Source organism: Adiantum capillus-veneris, chromosome 26, assembly GCF_014529385.1.
Source record: "Adiantum capillus-veneris isolate H3 chromosome 26, ASM1452938v2, whole genome shotgun sequence".
NCBI classification, from domain to species: domain Eukaryota; kingdom Viridiplantae; phylum Streptophyta; class Polypodiopsida; order Polypodiales; family Pteridaceae; genus Adiantum; species Adiantum capillus-veneris.
In genome coordinates, this window is record NC_140956.1 from 35,318,238 (window position 1) to 35,333,959 (window position 15,722).

Consider the following 15,722-nt stretch of genomic DNA (forward strand, 5'->3'; position numbering starts at 1 on the left):
TTGCTGATGTCACTCTTTACCAAATTGCTCTTGGCTGCCTTATTTATGTATGCAACACGAGGTCAGATATTCAGTTTGCAGTCTCACAGGTCAGCAGATTTATGCATAGCCCAGGCTCTAAGCATTGGCAGGCTGTCAAGAGGATTTTCCGCTACCTTAGTGGCACTTTACATCTTGGCTTGTTTTATCCCAAGGGGGGATCATTGCCGCCAGACTTACATGCTTTTTCGGACTCAAATTGGGCTGGTTGTTTTGACACGTGAGTGTCCACACGTGGTTTTTGTTTCATGCTTGGCAATTCATGTATATCATGGTTGAGCAAGAAGCAACCTACTGTGGCCACTTCGAGTTGTGAGGCTGAGTACAGGGCAGTCTTCACAACTACGGTTGAGTGTGTATGGCTCAGACGCCTTATGGCTGATTTGAGTGTTGGACAGGACACTGCCAACACTATCTACACGGACAGTCAGAGCGCATTGGCAGTTGCGAGGAACCCAGTTTTTCATGCTCACACAAAGCACATTGAGGTGCATTACCACTATATCAGGGAGAGGCTCTCATCAGGAGAGATCGGCTTGGCTTATGTGCCAACACAGGACAACCTTGCAGATCTTTTCACAAAGGCATTGTCTCGTGAGAAGCTTGAAGCTTTCCGCAAAGATTTGGGCTTACTCCCCTTTGTGGGCTGATCCTGTCCTCAAGGCATGGCACTTCCCTCTACTCATGTGCCAGCTCTCGTTCACCGCATCACTCCAGGGGGGATTTGTTACCATATACATGTGGTAGTGATGTGTGTGAACACACTAGGACCGTCGGGGCATTTTTTCCCTCTTTAGGAGGTTTTTTCCCCCGTGCATTGTATATACGCCCATCACTCTAGGGCTATCCATCTTTCCATTGCACACTAAGTAACATACTCTCTATTGTGTGCCTTGAGCTTCCTTCGTCTTCTCCAAGCTGTGTGTGTTTCTCTGCAACCCTAATTCCAACATAGTGTCCAAAAATGGTATTTCAACAGACATGGAGAAGATCAGCGTAACTGTTGATCTACCACGACCAGTAAAGGTAAAGGAGGTACAGGCATTTATGGGCCATTGTGGATATTATCGCAGATTTATCTACTCATACGCTATAATTGCGAAACCACTTTACACGTTGATAACTAAATTTGAGTGGACAGATAAGTGCGAGAAAGCTTTTCAAACTTTGAAGTAAAGATTGATATCCGCTCCAATTTTGAAGGCTCCGGATTAGTAAAAGATATTCCACATCCACGTAGATGCATCAGCATATGGTATAGGATGCATACTTGCACAACCTGGAGAAAAGAACATGGATTTTCCAATCAGTTACTCCAGTAGACAACTAAACAGTGCAGAGAAGAATTACACAACAACTGAAAGGGAGGGTTTGGGTATGATCTATGCTGTGAAAAAGTTTAGACATTACCTACTTTCCAATAAATTTATATTCTTTGTTGATCACCAAGCACTGTTGTACTTGGTAAACAAACCTTGCAGTACGGGGCGGATTGTACGATGGTTCATTATACAGCTTGAGTTTGACTTCACGGTTGTAGTCAAAAAAGGAACTACACACCAAAGAGCGGATCATTTATCTAGAATGGTGCATGGAGAAAACCCTGTAGGAGTTAATGATGATTTGCCATATGCATATCTCTTTGACATAGAAATGGTTCCAAGATGGAGCAAGGATGTAATTCCTTTGTTGACTATTGGGTCATTGAATTTGACAAGACAAGCATCTACCATTGCAGCATCTAGATCATTGGTAATGCTGGCTGGAAGGCTATACAAACAGGGATTGGATCAAATCCTTAGGCTTTGTGTTGAATCAAGTAAACAGGACTTGTATCTAAACCAGTCTCATGTACAAACAATGGGGATTCACAATGGGCATGCATAGACGTATCAAAGATTGATGAGAATGGGTGTATATTGGCCGAAAATGCAACAAAGTGTTCATAAGCATATCATATCATGTATTATCTGCAGTTTTCAAAAGCCGATAGAACACGCGACTCTATTCAAATTATCTGTAGCGCCCAGATGGAGTAACTACATTGTAGAATACCTCACCACCGGAATACTGCCTGAAGGGATGAGTAGATCACGTATCAAAATGATCACGAAAGAGGCAGAAAACTATGTATTGATTGAGGACAATCTTTACAAGAGGGGAAAAAAAAATCAATTGAGAATGTGTGCGACAGAAGAGGAATACGTTCCTATCTTAGAGCAAGCACATGGCGGACAAGCTGGAGGACATTTCTCAGCTGACAAAACGGCCAAAGCAATTTTTATTGCTGGCATATGGTGGCCTACACCATTCATGGATGCCAAAGAGTTTCTGAAACGATGTGATGATTTCCAGAGGACAAAGGTTCCTAGAGCACGAGATGACATGCCCTTGAGACCAATGATGGGGGCAAGAGCGTTTGCAAAATGGGGAATAGATTTTGTAGGACCAATTGCGCCTGCTGGATATAAAACGTACACTCAATACATTATTGTGGCAACAGATTATCTAACAAAGTGGGTTGAAGCGAAAGCAACAACCAAAAATGATGCAAAAACGACAACATAGTTTTTGTATGAGAACATTTTCACCAGGTATGGCTTACCAATAGAGATAGTGAGCGATAGAGGGACTCATTTCGTCAATGAAGTGATCGAAGTCGTATTGGATAAATTCCTATTGGATGAATTCATGGTAATTCACAAGAAGTCAGCTCCCTATCATCCACAAGCTAATGGCCAAGCAGAAAGTACGAACAAGATTTTGGTGACAATTCTCACGAAAATTGTTAGTGAATAGAGAGCCGACTGGGATCAGAAGCTGCATTTAGCTTTATGGGCATATAGAGTAGCGTACAAAACCTCAATCGGAACGACTCCGTTCAACATGGTTTATGGAATTCAAGCGATTTTGCCACTTGAATTTCTTATCCCCACACTTCGGGTAGCTAAAGAATTAGAATAGACGGGCCATGAATTATCCAATCAAATAGATATTCTGGAAAAATTGGATGAAACTAGATTGAGAGCAGTTGCATCAATCTACGCGCAAAAACGAAACATGAAATCATTCTTTGATCAACATGTTATCAGCAAAGGAATTTGCTACGGGGGATTACGTCTTAATGTATATCCTGAAACAACATTCTCGAAAACTCAAAAAGCGAGGCAATGGACCCTATGTGATTCATGACATATAATCATCTAGCGGTGACATTAAGCTTGCGACATTAGAGGGAGAGGAGATGCCTAATTGGATTAGTGGCTGCAGATTAAAGAAGTACAACCTACCACTAACCTCAGAGATGCTTGCCAAAATCCACGTTGCGAAGGAGCCGAAGAACAAAACAAATGAGACAAAAGCTCAAGCACAGGAGGAGGCCAGAATCAGGATTTTAAAGAGGAAACAGAAATTACAACAACAAAGACTTCCTCAACCAGTAGATACGGCTCAAATTCCTCTTTCTATAATTCACACTAACGAGCGATGGGAAATAGGAATTGATGTTCGCATCAATGTCAGACTTCCGAATGGCAGATATCAACAAGCATTGATTGACATAGGGCCAAGAGTCAATGTGGTCAACTTCTCCACTTACAAGATGCTTACTGATGAACCCCTAGTGCAATCCACACGAGATTTACAAGCCGCGAACGGGGCAAAAATGCCAACATTGGGAATAGTAAACTTACCAATCAATATTGATGGAAATAGTTGTCCTCATCAATTTCTTGTAATGAAAGATGAAGGAATCAGAGAATCACTATGTTTGGGAGTTCCATGGATGAGAACGTACAATGCAGTTACCGAATGGTCAAAACATGCGCTGATGTACACATACAACTCTAACACGTACATGACTCCATTCGCCAAAACAGATCACTCGTGGTTGATATTCCCATCGACAAAAAGCAATTAGCTCGTCAGCCAGAAACACCAAAAACGGCTGTTCGAAAAGTATGGATAAAGAAAACGGTCGTGCAGAAAAAACAGAGACAGATATGGCTCCGCAAGTCACAACTCCCGACGACAGCAACACCATATCAAAGACCTTCAGGAGCTAATCCAGAGTGGAAATGGCAACCAAAGCTGGAGACAACCAAAAATTCAGCCCGACAACGATCGAATGGAGACCAAAAAGTCAACCCAGGAAGCCTGAACTAACAAAATGGCAATGGAAACCTAAGAAAATTCAGGAACCTACATTAAAATCTGTAAATATGAAAAATTTTGAATACAAATGGGTTTCAAAAATAGTTGCCATCAAAAAACCAATAATCAAGGAGAGAGCAATTAAACTGCAAGCTCTTCTGTTCCATAAACAACTAGCCTCGCCATCCAAAGCCACTGAAAATTACATTCAGTCCCTGCATCTTGCACAGCACTTTGTTTCCCAATGCATTGTCTCAAACATGAGGATAGGGCCACATTACACGGCCCTACATAGACACAGATTTCAAAACCCATGCACACGCACACAACCTTCGTCTAGGACGACTCAGTTCAGGAAGGGGGGAGTAACTGCTGAATCTAGCAGCAGTCATGACCATTAAGGGGTCCAACATGTATATATGTAGATAATGCGTGTGTTTTTTTTTTCCATTTTTTAGAGTTCAATTTCGAACAAATTTGATCAAAATCTGGCATTTTTTAGCGTTTTTATCATCTAACCAGCATAATAATGAGCTGTAATGACAAAATCTGGAGCATTGGGATGCTTCTAGTGAAAATATATGCTTAGGGGTGAGTATAATAATTTTTGGCTAATTTTCGCCATTTAATAAGTACTTTCAATTTATTTCGCTTAATTTTTGTTAATAAAACTTCAAAAATTAAAAATATATCACCCACAGTGTCGGAACCAAGTTCTGGAAGCAAACGCCGAAGTATCATGATAGGGTTATCAAGCATGGAAGATATGAAACTAATTTGAAGACGTCGAATTTCAGCCTTAATGATCATGACCACATTTTCCCAGAATCGCATCAAACGGTGATACGACGCCAGAATGATGAACGGTTCAACCCACAGGTGGTATACAAATTATCTTGAGATCAAAGGTAAGGAAAATTAGCCCTATGTCACGAAAACCTCAAGAAGATATGGGTCAGGTAGGCCAAAAATCTAGCTCATTGTTCAATTTCCATTCTAAGAGAGAAGAGAAGAGCTTCTTGACCTAGAGCGAGCTGCCATATTTCTACCCTGTACGGACGATCGGAGCCGGCATTTCACACCAGATTTCACAAGTATGTTCCTTGTCGAGTAAAGATCAAGTGTATTACACATGCAAGCGCGAAACATCGCACAAACGGGGGCATTGACCAAATCAAAGTCAGATTGAGTCGAATAGGTCAAGGGCCCTTAGAGGCATCATGACAAAAAAATTTCAGGGACAGAACACATCAATGTACTCCCCACAATGTAAGAACAAAGCCATGTGATCAGATCTCAATTTGGTGGTGCTACACCGATCGCGATCGGTGTACCTCACTAACTAAATTTGACACAGAAATTGCAAAAATCCTTCTCTCAACTTCGCCAACAACCTGCAAGTGTCAAAAATAAATTTGGGATCTATGGTACGATCGGGATCGGTGCCCCCACTTTCAGATTTTAGAAATTTTGACATGGCCCAGGCTTAGAACTCATGGAGGAGTACACTCTCTTGAATTTTCATAAGAAATGCACAAAGTTTGCTCATAGAATGGGCCAAAATTGTCAAACACACCCGAATCGGAGAATTTGACCTACAACTACCAAAATTCGATTGAAAATTATGACGGATGGTTTGAAAGGCATACCCGTCCGACTAGGAGTCAGCACGGTAGTAGAAAACCCTGAATGGAGCTCAAAATCTCCTCAAAGGACGGAGATGACCATTTCAGTCTCGAGTGATCACACAAGGGAAGAATTTGGCCAAACTAATGTCAAAGACTAAAAGGCGACTTAGAGATGCACAATTATCCCATTGGTATCCAAAGAATGCCTGAAAAATACCCAAGTCTGGAAAATCTCCAAAGATGGGGTAAAAAGTGCCTGATCAAGTCAGAATCAGACAGCGGAGTAGGCTGATGATAGCAACACATCATGGAAGCAGTAAAAGCTCAAAAACTAACATCAACTAACTCCAGGCTCCAACCAGAATTCATCAGGAAAACCCAATATGCTTAGACTTAGTAAAATAAGGTCAAACAGTGAAAAATTGCTCTAATTTGTTCATTTTAAGTCCAAAACTTGAAAATAAATCATCAGTGGGCTAGGTAGGCATAGGAGACTAAATCCATCTAGTTTTCACCCAAAAAAACCGAGGTACTACGATCGCGATCGGTGTACCTCAGCATCATATTTTGACCAAAACCTAACAGATCTCTTGTACACATCTTGTTCAAGTCACACATCAAGCTTCAAGCCAATTCAACATCAAAAACCCATGAAAAATCAAATTCTAGTCAAAAACTCCCTTGTAACCCAAAATTGGGACTTATAAACTCAAAAGTGGTTCAAATAAAAGACATAGTGGACCCTCTAGCTATCAGCAAACCACTCATGTGATCAAATGTTATTTTGGTCATGGTACTACGATCGCGATCGGTGTACCTCAGGCCTTGATTTGGCTCAGATTTCAATCAGTCTCATAGCTCTAGTCTTCCTAGTCCCACTGGTGAAAATGGACAAGAATGGATGAGATTTGTTCAACTTATGATCAGTTTTAACTTTTGAACTGCTTTTAACTAAAAGTCTAAATGCTACTGGTTGCAAAAGGAAAATCCTTACAACTTGTGATTCTAATGACACATAATGCCTCGCCAAAAGCAAGCAAGGTAGTGGACGGCAGCACCATATGAAGTGGAGAGCTCTCTACGAACGAAAAAGCTCACATCTCGAATGAAACACTAGCTCAGATCCCTGCTCACATTTTCATCGCGAAGTTTAGGAATGTTGATGGTGACATGGTAAAGGCGACCATCATGCCACGGGAAATATGGAATCTCCACCGAAGGCCGGACGTCACCGAAGCCGTGCGGGCTATTCAATTGGAGCAGTTTTTCATATTACAGCCATGGGGAACATACTACATGAGGGCCCACAAGCTCATGAGCTCGATACAGTATGATGGGCAAGCGATGCTCACCGACAAGGATGGTTCAAAGGTGAAAGTAAAGATCACAAAATACAGCATCAACGAAGCTTTGTACTTCCTTCCAGGGCAACACGACCTGCTGGCAAAGACCAAGTCACTGGGCAACGAGAAGGCGTTTATCAAAGCGAAAGGAAACCAAGTACAAGTACAGTGGCATAATATACAGTGAGTTGGAGTAACCATTGAGATTGATCCCTCAACATTTTAGGGTACAAAAGCCTCCTCGCTACACCGAGCCGATCCTGCACATTGCAGTGGTCATGGCTCTAGCAACAGCTGAAAATAGAACCATCCGATGCGATTATGGTTCTTACATCTTGGAAAGCTTGGTCGAAGCAAATTTGAAGGGCTCGGCAAAAAACAAAAGCTACATGAGCGAAGGGACAATGCTAACAAGAATAGCATATCAAGCTTTGGGAATGATTGAAGACCTGCCGGCGGCCAGTTCTCAAGCGGCCTTGATTTAGAACGCAAAGCTGATTGCTCACTTAGTAAGGACGAGCACTAGCGCAACATCATCGCTCTCTGTCAAGGCATCCAACAAAAGCTCAAGTGATGAAGAAAAGACGGATACTGAAGACGAGGGAAGCCCTCAAGGGTCAAAAGACAAAGGACCATCTGAATTTGAAGAAAGCGAGGAGGAAGACACCACCCCACCGCTCGTGAGAAGAGGAAGGGAAATAAGTACAGTGCCGAGGTCTGAACTTCAAAATGTATATGCAGAGGCCCAAGAAAGAATTTAGGAAAGAAGGACAAAGTTGCGGGCTGACAGAAAGGCAAGGCCTGCTGCAACACAACAAACAGAAACACGAAGGTTCGAGAAGGAAAGACAAGCAAGAGTAGAAAAGGCAGCTTGAATACGGGCTGAAAAACAAAGGTTAGCCGCGGAACAAAAGGCTGCAGAAGTGGAGGTTTCTTCTCAGTCCACTGAAGGAACAAAGAAGAAAGAAGTGGCTGAAGACATGAACCAAGCAGAGCAACTAAAGAAAGCTCAAATAGAGAAGAATGTGGAAGCATGACAGGCAGCGGAATTGACTCGCCAAAGAATAATAAAGCTTTTAAAGAAAAGAAAAGCGGACGCGTCTGTTTCACAGCCAAGGGAAGATGCACCGAAAAAGAGGCACGTACAAGAAGTGGAGGAAGTTATAGAAGAAGTACAAATGGATCCTACTCCTCCCTCGCCAAAATCACTACCTCCTCCTCCTTCATCCTCAAACCCAGGAGCACCACCTCCTCCTCCTCCTTCTTCATCAATCCAAGAACCACCACCTCCTCCTCCATCATTTGCACACAAAGAGTTTGTGCCCCCTCCTGAAGCAATAGCGTACCAAGAAGCCTGTCAGGCTACGACTGATTTTGACTACAGAAAAACCTTGCAAGATCTGAAAAAACAGTTCCGATGCCAGCACGTGGTGCTACAAGAAAAGGAAAGGCTGGTACAGGAGGCTCAACACATGCAAAAGTCTGGGCAAGAGGAGTTAGAGAGCCTGAGGGCACAACTGGAGCTCACAACGAAGGAAAGAGACACTAAGCGATAGTAGACTCAGTCTCTGATCAGAGACCTGGTGGATGTCAGGACGGAGTTGACAACCAAGGAAACGGAATGCCAAGATTTGACAGCAAGGGTAAAGAAAGCGACGGAGCAACTTGATTACAAAAGCGCAAGGTTCTAGAGGGTTAATAGTTCATACCTCACTGTCAAAAGTACTCTAAAAATCTTGCTTGTGAACTAGGAACCTGCTGGAGCATTGGTCTCCACATGAGACAATGTTGCAGCAGTGAACACCCTAGCGGCGCTGAAAGAGGAGCTAGATCAAGAAAAACTTCAAAGACAGTTGCTCTTCTCGGGAATGATGGCCAAGACGGCAACCAACGAGAAAAAAGTAAAAGAGCTGGAGCAGCAATTGGCAGAAGCGAGAGCCGAATTAGAGACGAAGAAGCAAATCAACGAGACACTGCTGAAAGAAAAAGAAGCACTGATTTCTCGACAACAAATCAGAACAGACGAAGCCCATGTGCAACCGCAACTGCTGCCTAGTCAAGACATGCCTGACTTGCTTGAAACTTCACATGAAGGAGAACAAGGACAGGGATCAGTCGAGGCAAGCCTAGATATTAGAGATGAGCTCACCTAAAGCATTAAGGAGATGTCGGAAGGTCCAACCAAAGAATACATGCTCTATGAAGTAAAGATAATGGAGTCAGCGGCACTGGCATTCTTACAGTCAGAAGAGCAAGTATAAGGGTTTGGCCATGACTACCTACCTTTTTCTTTGATATGCCACGAAGCCAATTTATGGAAGGAAAAGATGCGGCCAACCCTGCCACAAGACAAAGAAGGAAATTACGAAGGTGTAGCACTAACAGGAGAAGAAGCTCAGGTTCTCATCGAAGATCACCCGAAATGGAGGCAGAAGTGGCTAGACAAGAGGCCGCAGGATCTAACACATTACCACAATGCTCCTCAACACATCCAAATAGATCCTACCTTCTGTCCAGTCCCTCGAAGAAGGCCATGGAAGGACTTTGTAGCATGGAGAGGCTCGAAGAGACAGAACCTGAACTACCCAGTCCTGACAGCGCAAAACCCTCCTTCGGTAGCCTACGTAGTAAACACTCTCAATTCGACAATCACTTTGCTGCGGAATGTCCCCAACGTAACTTGTCAGATGCTGGTAAAGATAGCCCGGATGATTGTCACCTGCATCCAGGTGTTCAAAGACACTGAAGGCGACGATCATCCGTGGAATCTGTTCTTAGAAGGGCATAGAGGAATTTGTTGGAATTTGCAAGATTCACCACCACGACATATCCTCATGGAAATGTACTCTAGACTTATGTACCGTCACATTACTTGCAGACATTCGAGGAGGCCTTCGTCACAGGTTTTTTCGAAATCGACTCAAGAATCTTTCATCCTATAACGAAGGACCGCAAGGCACGGTACATAGCATACCAGCACACAGTAAGTGAAAACCCTTTCAGACAACAATAAGAAGACCTGGAGGCTGTACTCTGCACACAAAGCTTTTCAGACAAACTTGGCTCCTTGGAGCCCCATCAACGACCAAAGATCTGAACATACACGAGGACGTGCAATGATAAGGAAGGGGGGAGTGTTTGGCGGACGAAGCAATGCTCTCCAGAGAAAGAGTCACATTTTTCAGGGAATCTACATTTTTGCGAAAATCTCATTCTTTTGTAAAAGAGCTTCTCTAAGTCGAGAACTTGTAAAGAAATTTTTGATTATTTTTTCGAGAGCATTTGTATAGTGGAGATCCAGTTAGAAGTCTAGGACTTTTTGGCCGGACAAGCCATTTGTAAAGATCTAAACTATAAAGGTCAGTTTTGTAAGTTTGAACCTCATCATCTTTTATCTCACAAGTTTTGAAGAAGACAGTGTACGTTTGAGAGCTTCCTCTTGCTCCAACTTGTAATCTTCGCTATTGTGGCTACGGTAATCCAAATTCAAATTCGTGTAAGGTCTCTAACCCCGACCAAAAAAAAAAAGAGCACCATTGTACCATGGAATGAACATAATGGAAAAAGTTACTATTTTTAGCAGTTTTCTAAATTCTGTCTCAGTGCCATGATGTTTAGAATGTTATAAAGCTTCCAAAAGTGAATTAAAATAAATTTTGTGAAAATTTCCCAAAAATAGTAAGTTTTTGGTGACCCGACCCGTCTAGTTTTGACCGTCTCGAAAAACTGCACCCGTATCCCGAATTTGAAAAAAATGCATTTTTGGACCCCAAGGGCTGCTAAATATGGCGGGTACTCGGACAGATACACCTTAGTTAGAGCTTAGTATAGCAATTTACCGCATTAAATTCCGACTCGTATGGCCCGTTTTAGCCTAAAACCAAAATTTCCTAAGGTTATGCGGGGAGGCACCGGGGCTCGAGGCTGTGTGGGAACAGGTCCCAGGCCACTCAGAGCTTCCTTTAGCAACTAGGGGGCGCCTTCTCTTCTCTTGGGAGTTGTGGGAGAGTTGCCAACCTTGAGAGAGAGTGTGAGAGTCAGTTAGACTAGCTAACTAGACACTTGGTAGGCATGTAACTAGACTTGTCATGCATGAGCTGAGTAGCTCTCAGATGCATTTAGTAAGCAAGGTCGATTTTCAGGATGGGAGGGCTTATTTAAGAGTGTGCTCACACACACACACACACACACACACACACACACACACATGTTCACACACCCACTCAGTACACACACACACACTTGCACACACACCTTGGGGAGGTGCTGCCGGCACACATAGTTTTTGGAGAAGAAGCAAAGGAGGGAAGTGCTGCCCAACTCTCGTCTTGAGAACTCCATTGGATCAGAATTTCAAGTAGAATTCAGCCCCTAATCACGGTAATATCAATCTATTTTATGTTTTGCTACGAATCTCTCTACCATTCTCCTAATCTCGTAACTATTATGCTTAATCATAACTAAATTACTCAATAGCTACTCTCTAATTCTTCATATCATTAGTATATTACATAATCATCATCCAATTGTTAATCATGCAAGCAATTAACCTCTCCTAATCATAGATTAATGCATGATTAGTAAGAAAAAATCTCCCGTTAGTCATTATAGTAAATAATTATCAAGCCGGTAATGATGTGGGATTGGTCATTTTCAACCTATTACCACACAATGTTTGATTAGCTAAATTAGATCGAGTCTATTCATAGATTAGTAAGTAATTAAGGGAAATTAATCCGTCATTAATCCACTAGGAAGGGAATTTTCTCTCACCTATGCATACGGTAATTCTGCATCTACTTACATTAGGAAGGTGATTGAGCACGTCTAATTCACCCCTCTAGTAATTTAATTAGTAAAAATCTAAAATTACTAATTACCTAGGCCAAGTATTTAACTTTAGAGCCAATTCCCATAGAACATGTAAGGTCCTATCCATAAATTACTATGCCTTGAAGGAAATTTAACCCCTCGAATAGAATGAATTGTTCAGTGATTCTAATATGTCATCTTGATTGTAATGGTACTTTCAGACATTAGTTCTTTTTCTCCGAGTTTTTCAATTAAATAGTGAGTATAAAATGGCCCCGGTAAAGAGAACTCGCTTCGGTGGTGCCCACAACCGCGAAGCGAGAACAAGCAACGTGAATGGGAAAGGAAAAGCTCCCATGGACGACCAAGTACCGGCCATCTCACGGGCCGATGACGAGGAAATGGAGGAGGTAGGTCACATTTTAAATTCAAGTTCTTTAATTTAACATTGCATACGATAAGTTAGGAAAGAACATATTCCTAAACATGTTGGAGAAATCCGACGAAAACCTCGGCATTTGAATTCAATTGTATATTAAATTCTAAGTAGGAAAGAATGGTTGATGGATATACTATTTGAAATAGGAAAGAATGTCTGCTAGGGAAAATTTAGCTCGGCATGTTCATTCTATTTCCAATGTTGAACTAGTTCTGATCCCCCTACTGATCACAGGGGGCGTCTCGCGACGATTTCGCAGTAGCTAGAGTTACTAGCTTAGGACCTCTACCCACGACTTGCTTTCTATGCGGTGGGAACCCACGTCTTGCTTTCTATGCGGTGGGAATGTCCATGTCGTGCTTTCTATGCGGTGGACATACCTAGTTGTATGGGCAGTTAGGCGACAACGGGAGGAGTAAACTCTCGCTGGAGGGGGGATGTTGTACCTTCAGAACATTGGAATTTTAATGAATAAGTTTGAGTATAATTTTTACTAGAATTATTGTCTTGGTGCCGCTTTGCAATACTGGTTGAAGGGCTGTCTTAATGAACCTTGTGAATCGGAACCTATATGTTGAACAACCATTGTGGTAGTAACTAGGACACACAAAGAAGTGTGAGTGTGGGGGTGGAAAGTGGGGGCTTGGCTTATGTTGCCAATGCCTATGAGAAGGGTGGTCCTGATTGGTCGAGAACTCTCCGTCCCCATGGTGTTTAAATCGACACTAGTAATACTCATTGCCCCTAGAGCGGTGAAGTCTCAACTGTACGTGCCTCTGAAACATGGGGAAAACAGTACTCGAGATTTCTCTCCTCTTGGAAGGTGGGTCTTAGGATCGCTAGATAAGTTTAGGAAGACAATGAGACAATGAGAGACAATGAGAGAGAGGGGTTGGTGGGCGCGAGAGAGAGAGAGAGAGAGAGAGGTTATAGAGTGACTAAGAAAAGAGAGAGAAAGAAGGGAGTAGGAGATAGGAGGACTTTAGGGAAGGGATGGTGGTTTCTAGAGGAGGAGGTAGTGGAAGGGAAGGTGGTTAGAGGAGTAGATGGACAAAGGAAGGGAAGGAGAGAAAGGATCTTGGAGGAGGAGGAGGAAGGGAAGAGGAGGAAGCACATGGACGGCAAGAGGAGAAAGGGGAGGTAGGGAGGGTGGCACTCAAAAAAAAAAAAAAGCTCGCTCCAAAGCTCGCTCCGTTGAGCTCACTCGAAGACCTAGCTCAAGTAGCAAGGGACTTTTACGTCTTTCCTCTATGATTTCAAAAGGTACTTTTCCCGTAGAAGTATGGATAGTATTATTATAGGCATACTCTAAGTATTTTTTCTATTGTGAGCGTTGATCTACTTCTGTAACATAGGTCTTTAGTAGATCAAGAATCGTAAGGTTGTCTATCTCACTTTGGCCATCTATTTGTGGGTGATAGGCCGAAGACAAATTCAACCTTGTACCTATATTTTTGAAGAGACCTTTCCAAAAAGTTCATTCTAAGATCTCTATCTGACACGATGGATGTTGGCAATCCATGGTATTTGAAAATCTGGGATATGAAGAGTGTTGCCATTTGGTGTGCCTTAATAGTCTTCTTGACAGGAATAAAGTGTGCTTGCTTGCTAAACCTGTCGACTATTGTCCATATTCCCGTATTCCCATGGATAGACTTGGGTAATCCAAAGATAAAATCCATGGATATACTTTTCCATGGTGAATTAGGGATTGGCAATGGCTCGAGTAATCCAGGTTGCTTCCCTTTATCATACTTGGTCTTTTGGCATACCACACATTTTGAAACATACCTTTGTATGTCCACTTTCATGTAGGCCAATAAAAGTACGTCTCTATCCCTCAAAGAGTAGGTTGAATACCTCTATGTCCCGCATAGGGAGGAGCATGGGATTCATACATGACTTTCTCACGAAGGGAGTGGGTAACACATAGCCTATTGCAATGGAGAAGATAACCATCCTGCAAGGTGAATGGTTCCTCTTTCTTTGCAAGGGCTAACATTATGTCTTTAAAGTCAGGGTCAGTAGCATACTCATCTATCATACAAGATAGATCATTTTGAGTTGCTATTGACACAGCATTAACTTTTGGTCGTCGTGAAAGTGCATCGGCCACTTGATTGTGCTTACCAGCAATGTGAGCAATGTGGAAATTAAATTGCAAAAGAAAATTTTCCCACCTCATTTGTTGTCGGAAAGTTTTGTTTGCGTCATGAAGTACTTGAGACTTTGATGGTCTATTCGTAAAATGAATGGAGTCCCCAATATATAGTGCTTCCATGTGTCTAGGGCATGTAGAATAGCTAACAGCTCTTTCTCATAAATGCCTAAGACCCGTTCATCCGTGTTGAGCCTTCGGCTCTCATATGCTATGGCATGCCCTTCTTGAAGCAAGACTGCTCCAAGGCAATCACCACAAGCATCACATTGGACCTCAAATGGCTTTGAGAGATTAGAAAGCATAAGGACTGGTTGGGAGGTAAGCTTCTCTTTGAGCTTGTCAAAAGCTTCTCTTTGAGCTTGTCAAAAGAACTTTGTTTCTTAACAGTCCATGAATACTTTACGTTTTTCTTTGTTAAGTCATGTAATGGTCCTGCTATTTGAGAGAATTTTGCTATGAAGCGTCTATAGTATGCACACATATCAATAAAGCTTCTTAGCTCATATAGATTCCTTGGATTAGGCCACGCTTTTATTTCCTCCAACTTTGATGGATCCATACGGAAACCATCTTGAGAGATAATATAACCTAAGTATTGAATCTCTTGAAGAAAAAAATCGATTTTCTTTTGATTGAGAAGAAGCTTACTCTCCCATAATGCTTGAAAAATCACTTGGAGATGTTGCTTGTGTTCCTCCAAGGAATTAGAGTAGATGATGATATCATCAAAGAACACTCCAGTGAATTTGCGGTAGGGTCTAAAAATTTTCTCCATTAATCGATTGAATGTAGCTAGTGTATTAGTCAAGCCAAAAGGCATGAGTAGATATTCATAAATGCCAAACGTTGTATGGAACTCGGTCTTTAGGATATCTTCATTCACTATCCTTATTTGATGGTAGGCACTTTTAAGGTCAATCCTACTGAAGTAGGTAGAGCCTTGTAGCTTATCAAACAGATCTTCTACACAAGGTATGGGAAATCTTTTTTTGATAGTGATATGGTTTAGTGCACGATAGTCCACACACATGCGGTATGTACCATCTTTCTTTTGCACTAAAAGGACTGGAGAACAAAAGGGAGAGGAGCTAGGCCTCACCATCCCGTTGTCTACCAATTCTTGTACTTGCCTCATGATCTCCTCTTGT